Raw genomic sequence first — 13,201 nt, forward strand, 5'->3', positions numbered from 1 at the left:
TCAGGGGAACACACCCTCCTCACTTATAGAGTTCACCTGGTAACATGTCCCGTGTGTATTAAACCATCAGGGGAACACACTCTGCTCACTTATACTGTTCACCCGGTAACATGTCCCATGCGTATTAAACCATCAGTGGAAAACACTCTCCTCACTATTCTGTTCACCTGGTAACATGTCCCGTGTGTATTAAAGTGAGGAGAATGTGTTCCCCTGATGGTTTCATATACACCGGACATGTTACCAGGTGAACAGTATAAGTGAGGAGAGCGTGTTCCCCTGTTTGTTTAATAAACACGGGGCTTGTCACCAGGTGAACAGTATAAGTGAGGAGAGTGTTTTCCCCTGATGGTTTAATATACACAGGACATGTTACCAGATGAACAGTATAAGTGAGGAGAGTGTGTTCCCCTTATGGTTTAATATACACGGCACACGTTACCAGATGAACAGTATAAGTGAGGAGAGTGTGTTCCCCTGATTTTTTAATGCACACGGGACATGTTACCAGGTGAACAGTAGAAGTGAGGAGAGTGTGTTCCCCTGATTTTTTAATGCACACGGGACATGTTACCAGGTGAACAGAATAGTGAGGAGAGTTTTTTCCCCTGATGGTTTAACGTGCACGGGACATGTCACAAGGTGAACAGTATAAGTGAGGAGAGTGTGTTCCCCTGATTGTTTAATACACACGGGACATGTCACCAGGTGAACAGTATAAGTGAGGAGAGTGTGTTCCCCTGATTGTTTAATGCACACGGGACATGTCACCAGGTGAACAGTAGAAGTGAGGAGAGTGTGTTCCCCTGATGGTTTAATGCACACGGGACATGTTACCAGATGAACAGTATAAGTGAGGAGAGTGTGTTCCCCTGATTTTTTAATGCACACGGGACATGTTACCAGGTGAACAGTAGAAGTGAGGAGAGTTTTTTCCCCTGATGGTTTAACGTGCACGGGACATGTCACAAGGTGAACAGTATAAGTGAGGAGAGTGTGTTCCCCTGATTGTTTAATGCACACGGGACATGTAACCAGGTGAAATCTATCAGTGAGGAGAGTGTGTTCCCCTGATGGTTTAATATACACAGGTCATGTTGCCAGTTGAACTGTATAAGTGAGGAGATTGTGTTCCCCTGATGGTTTAATATACACGGGACACGTTACCTGATGAAGTGTATAAGTGAGGAGAGTGTATTCCCCTGATGGTTTTATGAGCACGGGACATGTCACCAGGTGAACAGTAGAAGTGAGGAGAGTGTATTCCCATGATGGTTTTATGCGCACGGGACATGTTACCAGGTGAACAGTATAAGTGAGGAGAGTCTGTTCCCCTGATTGTTTAATACGCACGGGACATGTTACCAGGTGAACAGTATAAGTGAGGAGAGAGTGTTCCACTGATGGTTTAATATACGTGGGACATGTCACCAGGTGAACAGTATAAGTGAGGAGAGTGTGTTCCCCTGATGGTTTAATATTCACAGGACATGGTACCTGGTGAAGTGTAGAAGTGAGGGGAGTGTGTTCCCCTGATGGTTTAATATACACAGGACATGTTACTTGGTGAAAAGTATAAGTGAGGAGATTGTGTTCCCCAGATGGCTTAATATGCACGGGACATGTTACCAGGTGAAAAGTATAAGTGAGGAGAGTGTGTTCCCCTGTTTGTTTAATGCACACGGGACATGTTACCAGGTGAGCAGTATAAGTGAGGAGAGTGTGTTCCCCTGATGGTTTTATGCGCACGGGACATGTCACCAGGTGAAGAGTATAAGTGAGGAGAGTGTGTTCCCCTGATTGTTTAATATGCACGGGACATGTTTCCAGATGAACAGTATAAGTGAGGAGAGTGTGTTCCCCTGATTGTTTAATGCACACGGGACATGTCACCAGGTGAACAGTGTAAGTGAGTAGAGTGTGTTCCCGTGATGGTTTAACATACACGGAACATTTTACCAGGTGAACAGTATAAGTGAGGAGATTGTGTCCCCCTGATGGTTTAATGCACAAGGGACATGTCACCAGGTGAACAGTAGAAGTGAGGAGAGTGTGTTCCCCTGATTGTTTAATACGCACGGGACATGTTTCCAGATGAACAGTATAAGTGAGGAGAGTGTGTTCCCCTGATTGTTTAATGCACACGGGACATGTTACCAGGTGAACTCTATAAGTGAGGAGAGTGTGTTCCCCTGATGGTTTAACTCACACGGGACATGTTACCAGGTGAACAGTATAAGTGAGGAGAGTGTGTTCCCCTGATGGTTTAATATACGTGGGACATGTCACCAGGTGAAAAGTATAAGTGAGGAGACTGTGTTCCCCTGATGGTTTAATATTCACAGGACATGTTACCTGGTGAAGAGTATAAGTGAGGAGATTGTGTTCCCCTGATGGTTTAATATACACAGGACATGTCACCAGGTGAACAGTAGAAGTGAGGAGAGTGTGTTCCCCTGATTGTTTAATACACACAGGACATGTTACCAGGTGAACAGTATAAGTGAGGAGAGTGTGTTCCCCTGATGGTTTAATATACACGGGACATGTTACCAGGTGAACAGTATAAGTGAGGAGAGTGTGTTCCCCTGATTGTTTAATACGCACGGGACATGTCACCAGGTGAACAGTATAAGTGAGGAGAGTGTGTTCCCCTGATGGTTTAATATACACGGGACATGTTACCAGGTGAACAGTATAAGTGAGGAGAGTGTGTTCCCCTGATGGTTTAATATACACGGGACATGTTACCAGGTGAACAGTATAAGTGAGGAGAGTGTGTTCCCCTGATGTTTAATACACACGGGACATGTTACCAGGTGAACAGTATAAGTGAGGAGAGTGTGTTCCCCTGATGGTTTAATATACACGGGACATGTTACCAGGTGAACAGTATAAGTGAGGAGAGTGTGTTCCCCTGATGGTTTAATATACACGGGACATGTTACCAGGTGAACAGTATAAGTGAGGAGAGTGTGTTCCCCTGATTGTTTAATACGCACGGGACATGTCACCAGTTGAACAGTATAAGTGAGGAGAGTGTGTTCCCCTGATGGTTTAATATACACGGGACATGTTACCAGGTGAACAGTATAAGTGAGGAGAGTGTGTTCCCCTGATTGTTTAATATACACGGGACATGTTACCAGGTGAACAGTATAAGTGAGGAGAGCGTGTTCCCCTGATGGTTTAATATACACGGGACATGTTATCAGGTGAACAGTATAAGTGAGGAGAGTGTGTTCCCCTGATTGTTTAATGCACACGTGACATGTTACCAGGTGAACTCTATAAGTGAGGAGAGTGTGTTCCCATGATGGTTTAACTCACACGGGACATGTTACCAGGTGAACAGAATAGTGAGGAGAGTGTTTTCCCATGATGGTTTAAAGCCCACGGGACATGTTACCAGGTGAAAAGTATAAGTGAGGAGAGTGTGTTCCCCTGATTGTTTAATGCAAACGCGAGATGTTACCAGGTGAACAGTAGAAGTGAGGAGAGTGTGTTCCCCTGATTTTTTAATGCTCACGGGACTTGTTACCAGGTGAACAGGAGAAATGAGGAGAGTGTGTTCCCCTGATGGTTTCATATACATGGGACATGTTACCAGGTGAACAGTATAAGTGAAGAGAGTGTGTTCCCCTGATGGTTTAACAACACAGGACATGTTATCAGGTGAACAGTATAAGTGAGGAGAGTGTGTTCCCCTGATTGTTTAATACACAAGGGACATGTCACCAGGTGAACAGAATAAGTGAGGAGAGTGTGTTCCCCTGATTGTTTAATATACACGGGACATGTTACCAGGTGAACAGTATAAGTGAGGAGAGTGTGTTCCCGTGATGGTTTTATACACACGGGACATGTTACCAGGTGAACAGTATAAGTGAGGAGAGTGTGTTCCCGTGATGGTTTTATACACATGGGACATGTTACCAGGTGATCAGTATAAGTGAGGAGAGTGTGTTCCCCTGATTGTTTAATACACACGGGACATGTCACCAGGTGAAATGTATAAGTGAGGAGAGTGTGTTCCCGTGATGGTTTTATACACACGGGACATGTTACCAGGTGAACAGTATAAGTGAGGAGAGTGTGTTCCCCTGATTGTTTAATACACACGGGACATGTTACCAGGTGAACAGTATAAGTGAGGAGAGTGTGTTCCCCTGATTGTTTAATACACACGGGACATGTTACCAGGTGAACAGTATAAGTGAGGAGAGTGTGTTCCCCTGATTGTTTAATACACACGGGACATGTCACCAGGTGAAATGTATAAGTGAGGAGAGTGTGTTCCCGTGATGGTTTTATACACACGGGACATGTCACCAGGTGAAATGTATAAGTGAGGAGAGTGTGTTCCCCTGATTGTTTAATACACACGGGACATGTCACCAGGTGAAATGTATAAGTGAGGAGATTGTGTTCCCCTGATTGTTTAATACACACAGGACATGTTACCAGGTGAACAGTATAAGTGAGGAGAGTGTGTTCCCCTGATTGTTTAATACACACGGGACATGTCACCAGGTGAAATGTATAAGTGAGGAGAGTGTGTTCCCCTGATTGTTTAATATACACGGGACATGTTACCAGGTGAACAGTATAAGTGAGGAGAGTGTGTTCCCCTGATTGTTTAATACACACGGGACATGTTACCAGATGAAATCTATAAGTGAGGAGAGTGAGTTCCGATGATGGTTTAACTTACACGGGACATGTTACCAGGTGAACAGAATAAGTGAGGAGAGTGTGTTCCCCTGATTGTTTAATACACACGGGACATGTTACCAGGTGATGAGAATAAGTGAGGAGAGTGTGTTCCCCTGATTGTTTAATGCACACGGGACATGTTACCAGGTGAAATCTATAACTGAGGAGAGTGAGTTCCCATGATGGTTTAACTTACACGGGACATGTCACCAGGTGAACAGTATAAGTGAGGAGAGTGTGTTCCCCTGATGGTTTAATATTCACAGGACATGTTACCTGGTGAAGAGTATAAGTGAGGAGAGTGTGTTCCCCTGATGGTTTTATGCGCACGGGACATGTCACCAGGTGAAGAGTATAAGTGAGGAGAGTGTGTTCCCCTGATGATTTAACATACACGGGACATTTTACCAGGTAAACAGTATAAGTGAGGAGATTGTGCTCCCCTGATGGTTTAATATACACGGGACATGTCACCAGGTGAACAGCAGAAGTGAGGAGAGTGTGCTCCCCTGATGGTTTAATACACACAGGACATGTTACCAGGTGAACAGTATAAGTGAGGAGATTGTGCTCCCCTGATGGTTTAATATACACGGGACATGTCACCAGGTGAACAGTAGAAGTGAGGAGAGTGTGTTCCACTGATTGTTTAATACACACAGGACATGTTACCAGGTGAACAGTATAAGTGAGGAGAGTGTGTTCCCCTGATTGTTTAATATACACAGGACATGTTACCAGGTGAACAGTATAAGTGAGGAGAGTGTGTTCCCCTGATTGTTTAATACACACGGGACATGTTACCAGATGAAATCTATAAGTGAGGAGAGTGAGTTCCGATGATGGTTTAACTTACACGGGACATGTTACCAGGTGAACAGAATAAGTGAGGAGAGTGTGTTCCCCTGATTGTTTAATACACACGGGACATGTTACCAGGTGATCAGAATAAGTGAGGAGAGTGTGTTCCCCTGATTGTTTAATGCACACGGGACATGTTACCAGGTGAAATCTATAACTGAGGAGAGTGAGTTCCCATGATGGTTTAACTTACACGGGACATGTCACCAGGTGAACAGTATAAGTGAGGAGAGTGTGTTCCCCTGATGGTTTAATATTCACAGGACATGTTACCTGGTGAAGAGTATAAGTGAGGAGAGTGTGTTCCCCTGATGGTTTTATGCGCACGGGACATGTCACCAGGTGAAGAGTATAAGTGAGGAGAGTGTGTTCCCCTGATGATTTAACATACACGGGACATTTTACCAGGTAAACAGTATAAGTGAGGAGATTGTGCTCCCCTGATGGTTTAATATACACGGGACATGTCACCAGGTGAACAGCAGAAGTGAGGAGAGTGTGCTCCCCTGATGGTTTAATACACACAGGACATGTTACCAGGTGAACAGTATAAGTGAGGAGATTGTGCTCCCCTGATGGTTTAATATACACGGGACATGTCACCAGGTGAACAGTAGAAGTGAGGAGAGTGTGTTCCACTGATTGTTTAATACACACAGGACATGTTACCAGGTGAACAGTATAAGTGAGGAGAGTGTGTTCCCCTGATTGTTTAATATACACAGGACATGTTACCAGGTGAACAGTATAAGTGAGGAGATTGTGCTCCCCTGATGGTTTAATATACACGGGACATGTCACCAGGTGAACAGTAGAAGTGAGGAGAGTGTGTTCCCCTGATTGTTTAATACACACAGGACATGTTACCAGGTGAACAGTATAAGTGAGGAGAGTGTGTTCCCCTGATTGTTTAATATACACAGGACATGTTGCCAGTTGAACAGTATAAGTGAGGAGAGTGTGTTCCCCTGATGGTTTAATATACACGGGACATGTTATCAGGTGAACAGTATAAGTGAGGAGAGTGTGTTGCCCTGATGGTTTAATATACACGGGACATGTCACCAGGTGAACAGAAGAAGTGAGGAGAGTGTGTTCCCCTGATGGTTTAATATACACGGGACATGTTACCAGGTGAACAGAACAGTGAGGAGAGTGTGTTCCCCTGATGGTTTAATATACACAGGACATGTTACCAGGTGAACAGTATAAGTGAGGAGAGTGTGCTCCCCTGATTGTTTAATACACACGGGACATGTTACCAGGTGAACAGAATAGTGAGGAGAGTGTTTTCCCCTGATAGTTTAATGCGCACGGGACATGTTACCAGGTGAAAAGGATAAGTGAGGAGAGTGTGTTCCCCTGATTGTTTAATACACACGGCACATGTCACCAGGTGAACAGCATAAGTGAGGAGAGTGTGTTCCCCTGATTGTTTAATACACACGGGACATGTTACCAGGTGAACAGTATAAGTGAGGAGAGTGTGTTCCCCTGATTGTTTAATACGCACGGGACATGTTACCAGCTGTACAGTATAAGTGAGGAGATTGTGTTCCCCTGATTGTTTAATATACACGGGACATGTCACCAGGTGAACAGTATAAGTGAGGAGAGTGTGTTCCCATGATGGTTTAATATACGCGGGACATGTCACCAGGTGAACAGTATAATTGAGCAGAGTGTGTTCCCCTGATGGTTTAATATACACGGGACATGACACCAGGTGAACAGTATAAGTGAGCAGAGTGTGTTCCCCTGATGGTTTAATATTCAAAGGACATGTTACCTGGTGAAGAGTATAAGTGAGGAGAGTGTGTTCCCCTGATTGTTTAATATACACGGGACATGTCACCAGGTGAACAGTATAAGTGAGGAGAGTGTGTTCCCATGATGGTTTAATATACGCGGGACATGTCACCAGGTGAACAGTATAATTGAGCAGAGTGTGTTCCCCAGATGGCTTAATATGCACGGGACATGTTACCAGGTGAACAGTATAAGTGAGGAGAGTGTGTTCCCCTGATGGTTTAATATACACGAGACATGTTACCAGGTGAACAGTATATGTGAGGAGAGTGTGTTCCCCTGATTGTTAAATACACACAGAACATGTTACCAGGTGAACAGAATAGTGAGGAGAGTGTTTTCCCCTGATTGTTTAATATACACGAGACATGTTACCAGGTGAACAGTATATGTGAGGAGAGTGTGTTCCCCTGATTGTTTAATATACACAGGACTTGTTACCAGGTGAACAGAATAGTGAGGAGAGTGTTTTCCCCTGATTGTTTAATATACACGAGACATGTTACCAGGTGAACAGTATATGTGAGGAGAGTGTGTTCCCCTGATGGTTTAATATACACGGGACATGTTACCAGGTGAACAGTATAAGTGAGGAGAGTGAGTTCCCCTGATGGTTTAATATACACGAGACATGTTACCAGGTGAACAATATATGTGAGGAGAGTGTGTTCCCCTGATTGTTTAATATACACAGGACTTGTTACCAGGTGAACAGAATAGTGAGGAGAGTGTGTTCCCCTGATTGTTAAATACACACAGAACATGTTACCAGGTGAACAGAATAGTGAGGAGAGTGTTTTCCCCTGATTGTTTAACGCGCACGGGACATGTCACTAGGTGAACAGTATAAGTGAGGAGAGTGTGTTCCCCTGATGGTTTAATATACACAGGACATGTTACCAGGTGAAGAGTAGAAGTGAGGAGAGTGTGTTCCCTAATGGTTTAACATACAAGGGTCACATCACCAAAAGAACAGTATAAGAGAGGAGAGTGTGTTCCCCTGATTGTTTAGTACACACGGGACATGTTACCAGGTGAACAGTATAAGTGAGGAGAGTGTGTTCCCCTGATTGTTTAATACACACGGGACATGTCACCAGGTGAACAGAATAAGTGAGGAGAGCGTGTTCCCCTGATTGTTTATTACATACGGGACATTTTACCAGGTGAACAGAATAAGTGAGGAGAGTGTGTTCCCCTGATTGTTTAATGCACACGGGACATGTTACCAGGTGAACAGTATAAGTGAGGAGAGGGTGTTCCACTGATGGTTTAATATACGCGGGACAGGTCACCAGGTGAACAGTATAAGTGAGCAGAGTGTGTTCCCTGATCGCTTAATATACACGGGACATGTCACCAGGTGAACAGTATAAGTGAGGAGAGTGTGTTCCCCTGATGATTTAACATACACGGGACATTTTACCAGGTAATCAGTATAAGTGAGGAGATTGTGCTCCCCTGATGGTTTAATATACACGGGACATGTCACCAGGTGAACAGCAGAAGAGAGGAGAGTGTGTTCCCCTGATGGTTTAATACACACAGGACATGTTACCAGGTGAACAGTATAAGTGAGGAGATTGTGCTCCCCTGATGGTTTAATATACACGGGACATGTCACCAGGTGAACAGTAGAAGTGAGGAGAGTGTGTTCCCCTGATTGTTTAATACACACAGGACATGTTACCAGGTGAACAGTATAAGTGAGGAGAGTGTGTTCCCCTGATTGTTTAATATACACAGGACATGTTGCCAGTTGAACAGTATAAGTGAGGAGAGTGTGTTCCCCTGATGGTTTAATATACACGGGAGATGTTATCAGGTGAACAGTATAAGTGAGGAGAGTGTGTTGCCCTGATGGTTTAATATACACGGGACATGTCACCAGGTGAACAGAAGAAGTGAGGAGAGTGTGTTCCCCTGATGGTTTAATATACACGGGAAATGTTACCAGGTGAACAGTATAAGTGAGGAGAGTGTGTTGCCCTGATGGTTTAATATACACGGGACATGTTACCAGGTGAACAGAACAGTGAGGAGAGTGTGTTCCCCTGATGGTTTAATATACACAGGACATGTTACCAGGTGAACAGTATAAGTGAGGAGAGTGTGCTCCCCTGAATGTTTAATACACACGGGTCATGTTACCAGGTGAACAGAATAGTGAGGAGAGTGTTTTCCCCTGATAGTTTAATGCGCACGGGACATGTTACCAGGTGAAAAGTATAAGTGAGGAGAGTGTGTTCCCCTGATTGTTTAATACACACGGCACATGTCACCAGGTGAACAGCATAAGTGAGGAGAGTGTGTTCCCCTGATCGTTTAATACGCACGGGACATGTTACCAGATGAACAGTATAAGTGAGGAGAGTGTGTTCCCCTGATTGTTTAATGCACACGGGACATGTTACCAGGTGAAATCTATAAGTGAGGAGAGGGTGTTCCACTGATGGTTTAATATACGCGGGACATGTCACCAGGTGAACAGTATAATTGAGGAGAGTGTGTTCCCCTGATTGTTTAATACGCACGGGACATGTTACCAGCTGTACAGTATAAGTGAGGAGAGTGTGTTCCCCTGATTGTTTAATATACACGGGACATGTCACCAGGTGAACAGTATAAGTGAGGAGAGTGTGTTCCCATGATGGTTTAATATACGCGGGACATGTCACCAGGTGAACAGTATAATTGAGCAGAGTGTGTTCCCCTGATGGTTTAATATACACGGGACATGTCACCAGGTGAACAGTATAAGTGAGGAGAGTGTGTTCCCCTGATGGTTTAATATAAACAGGTCATGTCACTAGGTGAAAAGTATAAGTGAAGAGATTGTGTTCCCCAGATGGCTTAATATGCACGGGACATGTTACCAGGTGAACAGTATAAGTGAGGAGAGTGAGTTCCCCTGATGGTTTAATATACACGAGACATGTTACCAGGTGAACAGTATATGTGAGGAGAGTGTGTTCCCCTGATTGTTTAATATACACAGGACTTGTTACCAGGTGAACAGAATAGTGAGGAGAGTGTGTTCCCCTGATTGTTAAATACACACAGAACATGTTACCAGGTGAACAGTATAAGTGAGGAGAGTGTGTTCCCCTGATTGTTTAATACGCACGGGACATGTTACCAGCTGTACAGTATAAGTGAGGAGAGTGTTTTCCCCTGATTGTTTAACGCGCACGGGACATGTCACTAGGTGAACAGTATAAGTGAGGAGAGTGTGTTCCCCTGATGGTTTAATATACACAGGACATGTTATCAGGTGAAGAGTAGAAGTGAGGAGAGTGTGTTCCCCTAATGGTTTAACATACAAGGGTCACATCACCAAAAGAACAGTATAAGAGAGGAGAGTGTGTTCCCCTGATTGTTTAATACGCACGGGACATGTTACCAGGTGAACAGCATAAGTGAGGAGAGTGTGTTCCCCTGATTTTTTAATGCACACTGGACATGTTACCAGGTGAACAGTAGAAGTGAGGGGACTGTGTTCCCCTGATGGTTTCATATACATGGGACATGTTACCTGATGAAGAGTATAAGTGAGGAGATTGTGTTCCCCTGATTGTTTAATGCACACGGGACATGTCACCAGGTGAACAGTATAAGTGAGGAGAGTGTGTTCCCCTGATGGTTTAATATACACGGGAAATGACACCAGGTGAACAGTAGAAGTGAGGAGAGTGTGTTCCCCTGATGGTTTAATGCGCACGGGACATGTCACCAGGTTTACAGTATAAGTGAGGAGAGTGTGTTCCCCTGATTGTTTAATACGCACGGGACATGTTACCAGGTGAACAGTATAAGTGAGGAGAGTGTGTTCCCCTGATTGTTTAATACACACGGGACATGTCACCAGGTGAACAGTATAAGTGAGGAGAGTGTGTTCCCCTGATTGTTTAATACGCACGGGACATGTTACCAGCTGTACAGTATAAGTGAGGAGAGTGTGTTCCCCTGATTATTTAATACGCACGGGACATGTCACCAGGTGAACAGTATAAGTGAGGAGAGTGTGTTCCCCTGATTATTTAATACACACGGGACATGTCACCAGGTGAACAGTATAAGTGAGGAGAGTGTGTTCCCCTGATTTTTTAATACACACGGGACATGTCACCAGGTGTACAATATAAGTGAGGAGAGTGTGTTCCCCTGATTGTTTAATACACACGGGACATGTCACCAGGTGAACAGTATAAGTGAGCAGAGTGTGTTCCCCTGATGGTTCTAAATACACGGGACATGTCAGCAGGTGAACAGTATAAGTGAGGAGAGTGTTTTCCCCTGATGGTTTAATATTCACAGGACATGTTACCTGGTGAAGAGTATATGTGAGGAGAGTGTGTTCCCCTGATGGTTTAATGCACACGGGACATGTTACCAGGTGAACTCTATAAGTGAGGAGAGTGAGTTCCCATGATGGTTTAACTCACACGGGACATGTTACCAGCTGTACAGTATAAGTGAGGAGAGTGTGTTCCCCTGATTATTTAATACACACGGGACATGTCACCAGGTGAACAGTATAAGTGAGGAGAGTGTGTTCCCCTGATTATTTAATACACACGGGACATGTCACCAGGTGAACAGTATAAGTGAGGAGAGTGTGTTCCCCTGATTTTTTAATACACACGGGACATGTCACCAGGTGTACAGTATAAGTGAGGAGAGTGTGTTCCCCTGATTGTTTAATACGCAAGGGACATGTTACCAGGTGAACAGTATTAGTGAGGAGAGTGTGTTCCCCTGATGGTTTAATATACACAGGACATGTTACCAGGTGAACAGTATAAGTGAGCAGAGTATGTTCCCCTGATGGTTTAATGTACACGGGACCTGTCACCAGGTGAACAGTAGAAGTGAGGAGAGTGTGTTCCCCTGATGGTTTAATATACACGGGACACGTTACCAGGTGAACAGAACAGTGAGGAGAGTGTTTTCCCCTGATGGTTTAATGCGCACGGGACATGTCACCAGGTGAACAGTATAATTGAGGAGAGTGTGTTCCCCTGATTGTTTAATGCAGACGGGACATGTCACCAGGTGAACAGTATAAGTGAAGAGTGTGTTCCCCTGGTGGTTTAACTTACACGGGACATGTTACCAGGTGAACAGTATAAGTGAGGAGAGGGTGTTCCACTGATGGTTTAATATACGTGGGACATGTCACCAGGTGAACAGCATAAGTGAAGAGAGTGTGTTGCCCTGATGATTTAATATACACGGGACAAGTTACCAGGTGAAGAGCAGAATTGAGGAGAGTGTGTTCCCCTGATGGTTTAATATACACGGGACACGTTACCTGATGAAGAGTATAAGTGAGGAGATTGTGTTCCCCTGATTGTTTAATGCACACGGGACATGTCACCAGGTGAACAGTATAAGTGAGGAGAGTGTGTTCCCCTGATGGTTTAATATACACGGGAAATGACACCAGGTGAACAGTAGAAGTGAGGAGAGTGTGTTCCCCTGATGGTTTAATGCGCACGGGACATGTCACCAGGTGTACAGTATAAGTGAGGAGAGTGTGTTCCCCTGATTGTTTAATACGCACGGGACATGTTACCAGGTGTACAGTATAAGTGAGGAGAGTGTGTTCCCCTGATTGTTTAATACACACGGGACATGTCACCAGGTGAACAGTATAAGTGAGGAGAGTGTGTTCCCCTGATTGTTTAATACGCACGGGACATGTTACCAGCTGTACAGTATAAGTGAGGAGAGTGTGTTCCCCTGATTATTTAATACGCACGGGACATGTCACCAGGTGAACAGTATAAGTGAGGAGAGTGTGTTCCCCTGA

This window comes from Heterodontus francisci, unplaced genomic scaffold, assembly GCF_036365525.1.
Source record: "Heterodontus francisci isolate sHetFra1 unplaced genomic scaffold, sHetFra1.hap1 HAP1_SCAFFOLD_148, whole genome shotgun sequence".
In the NCBI taxonomy this organism is placed as follows: domain Eukaryota; kingdom Metazoa; phylum Chordata; class Chondrichthyes; order Heterodontiformes; family Heterodontidae; genus Heterodontus; species Heterodontus francisci.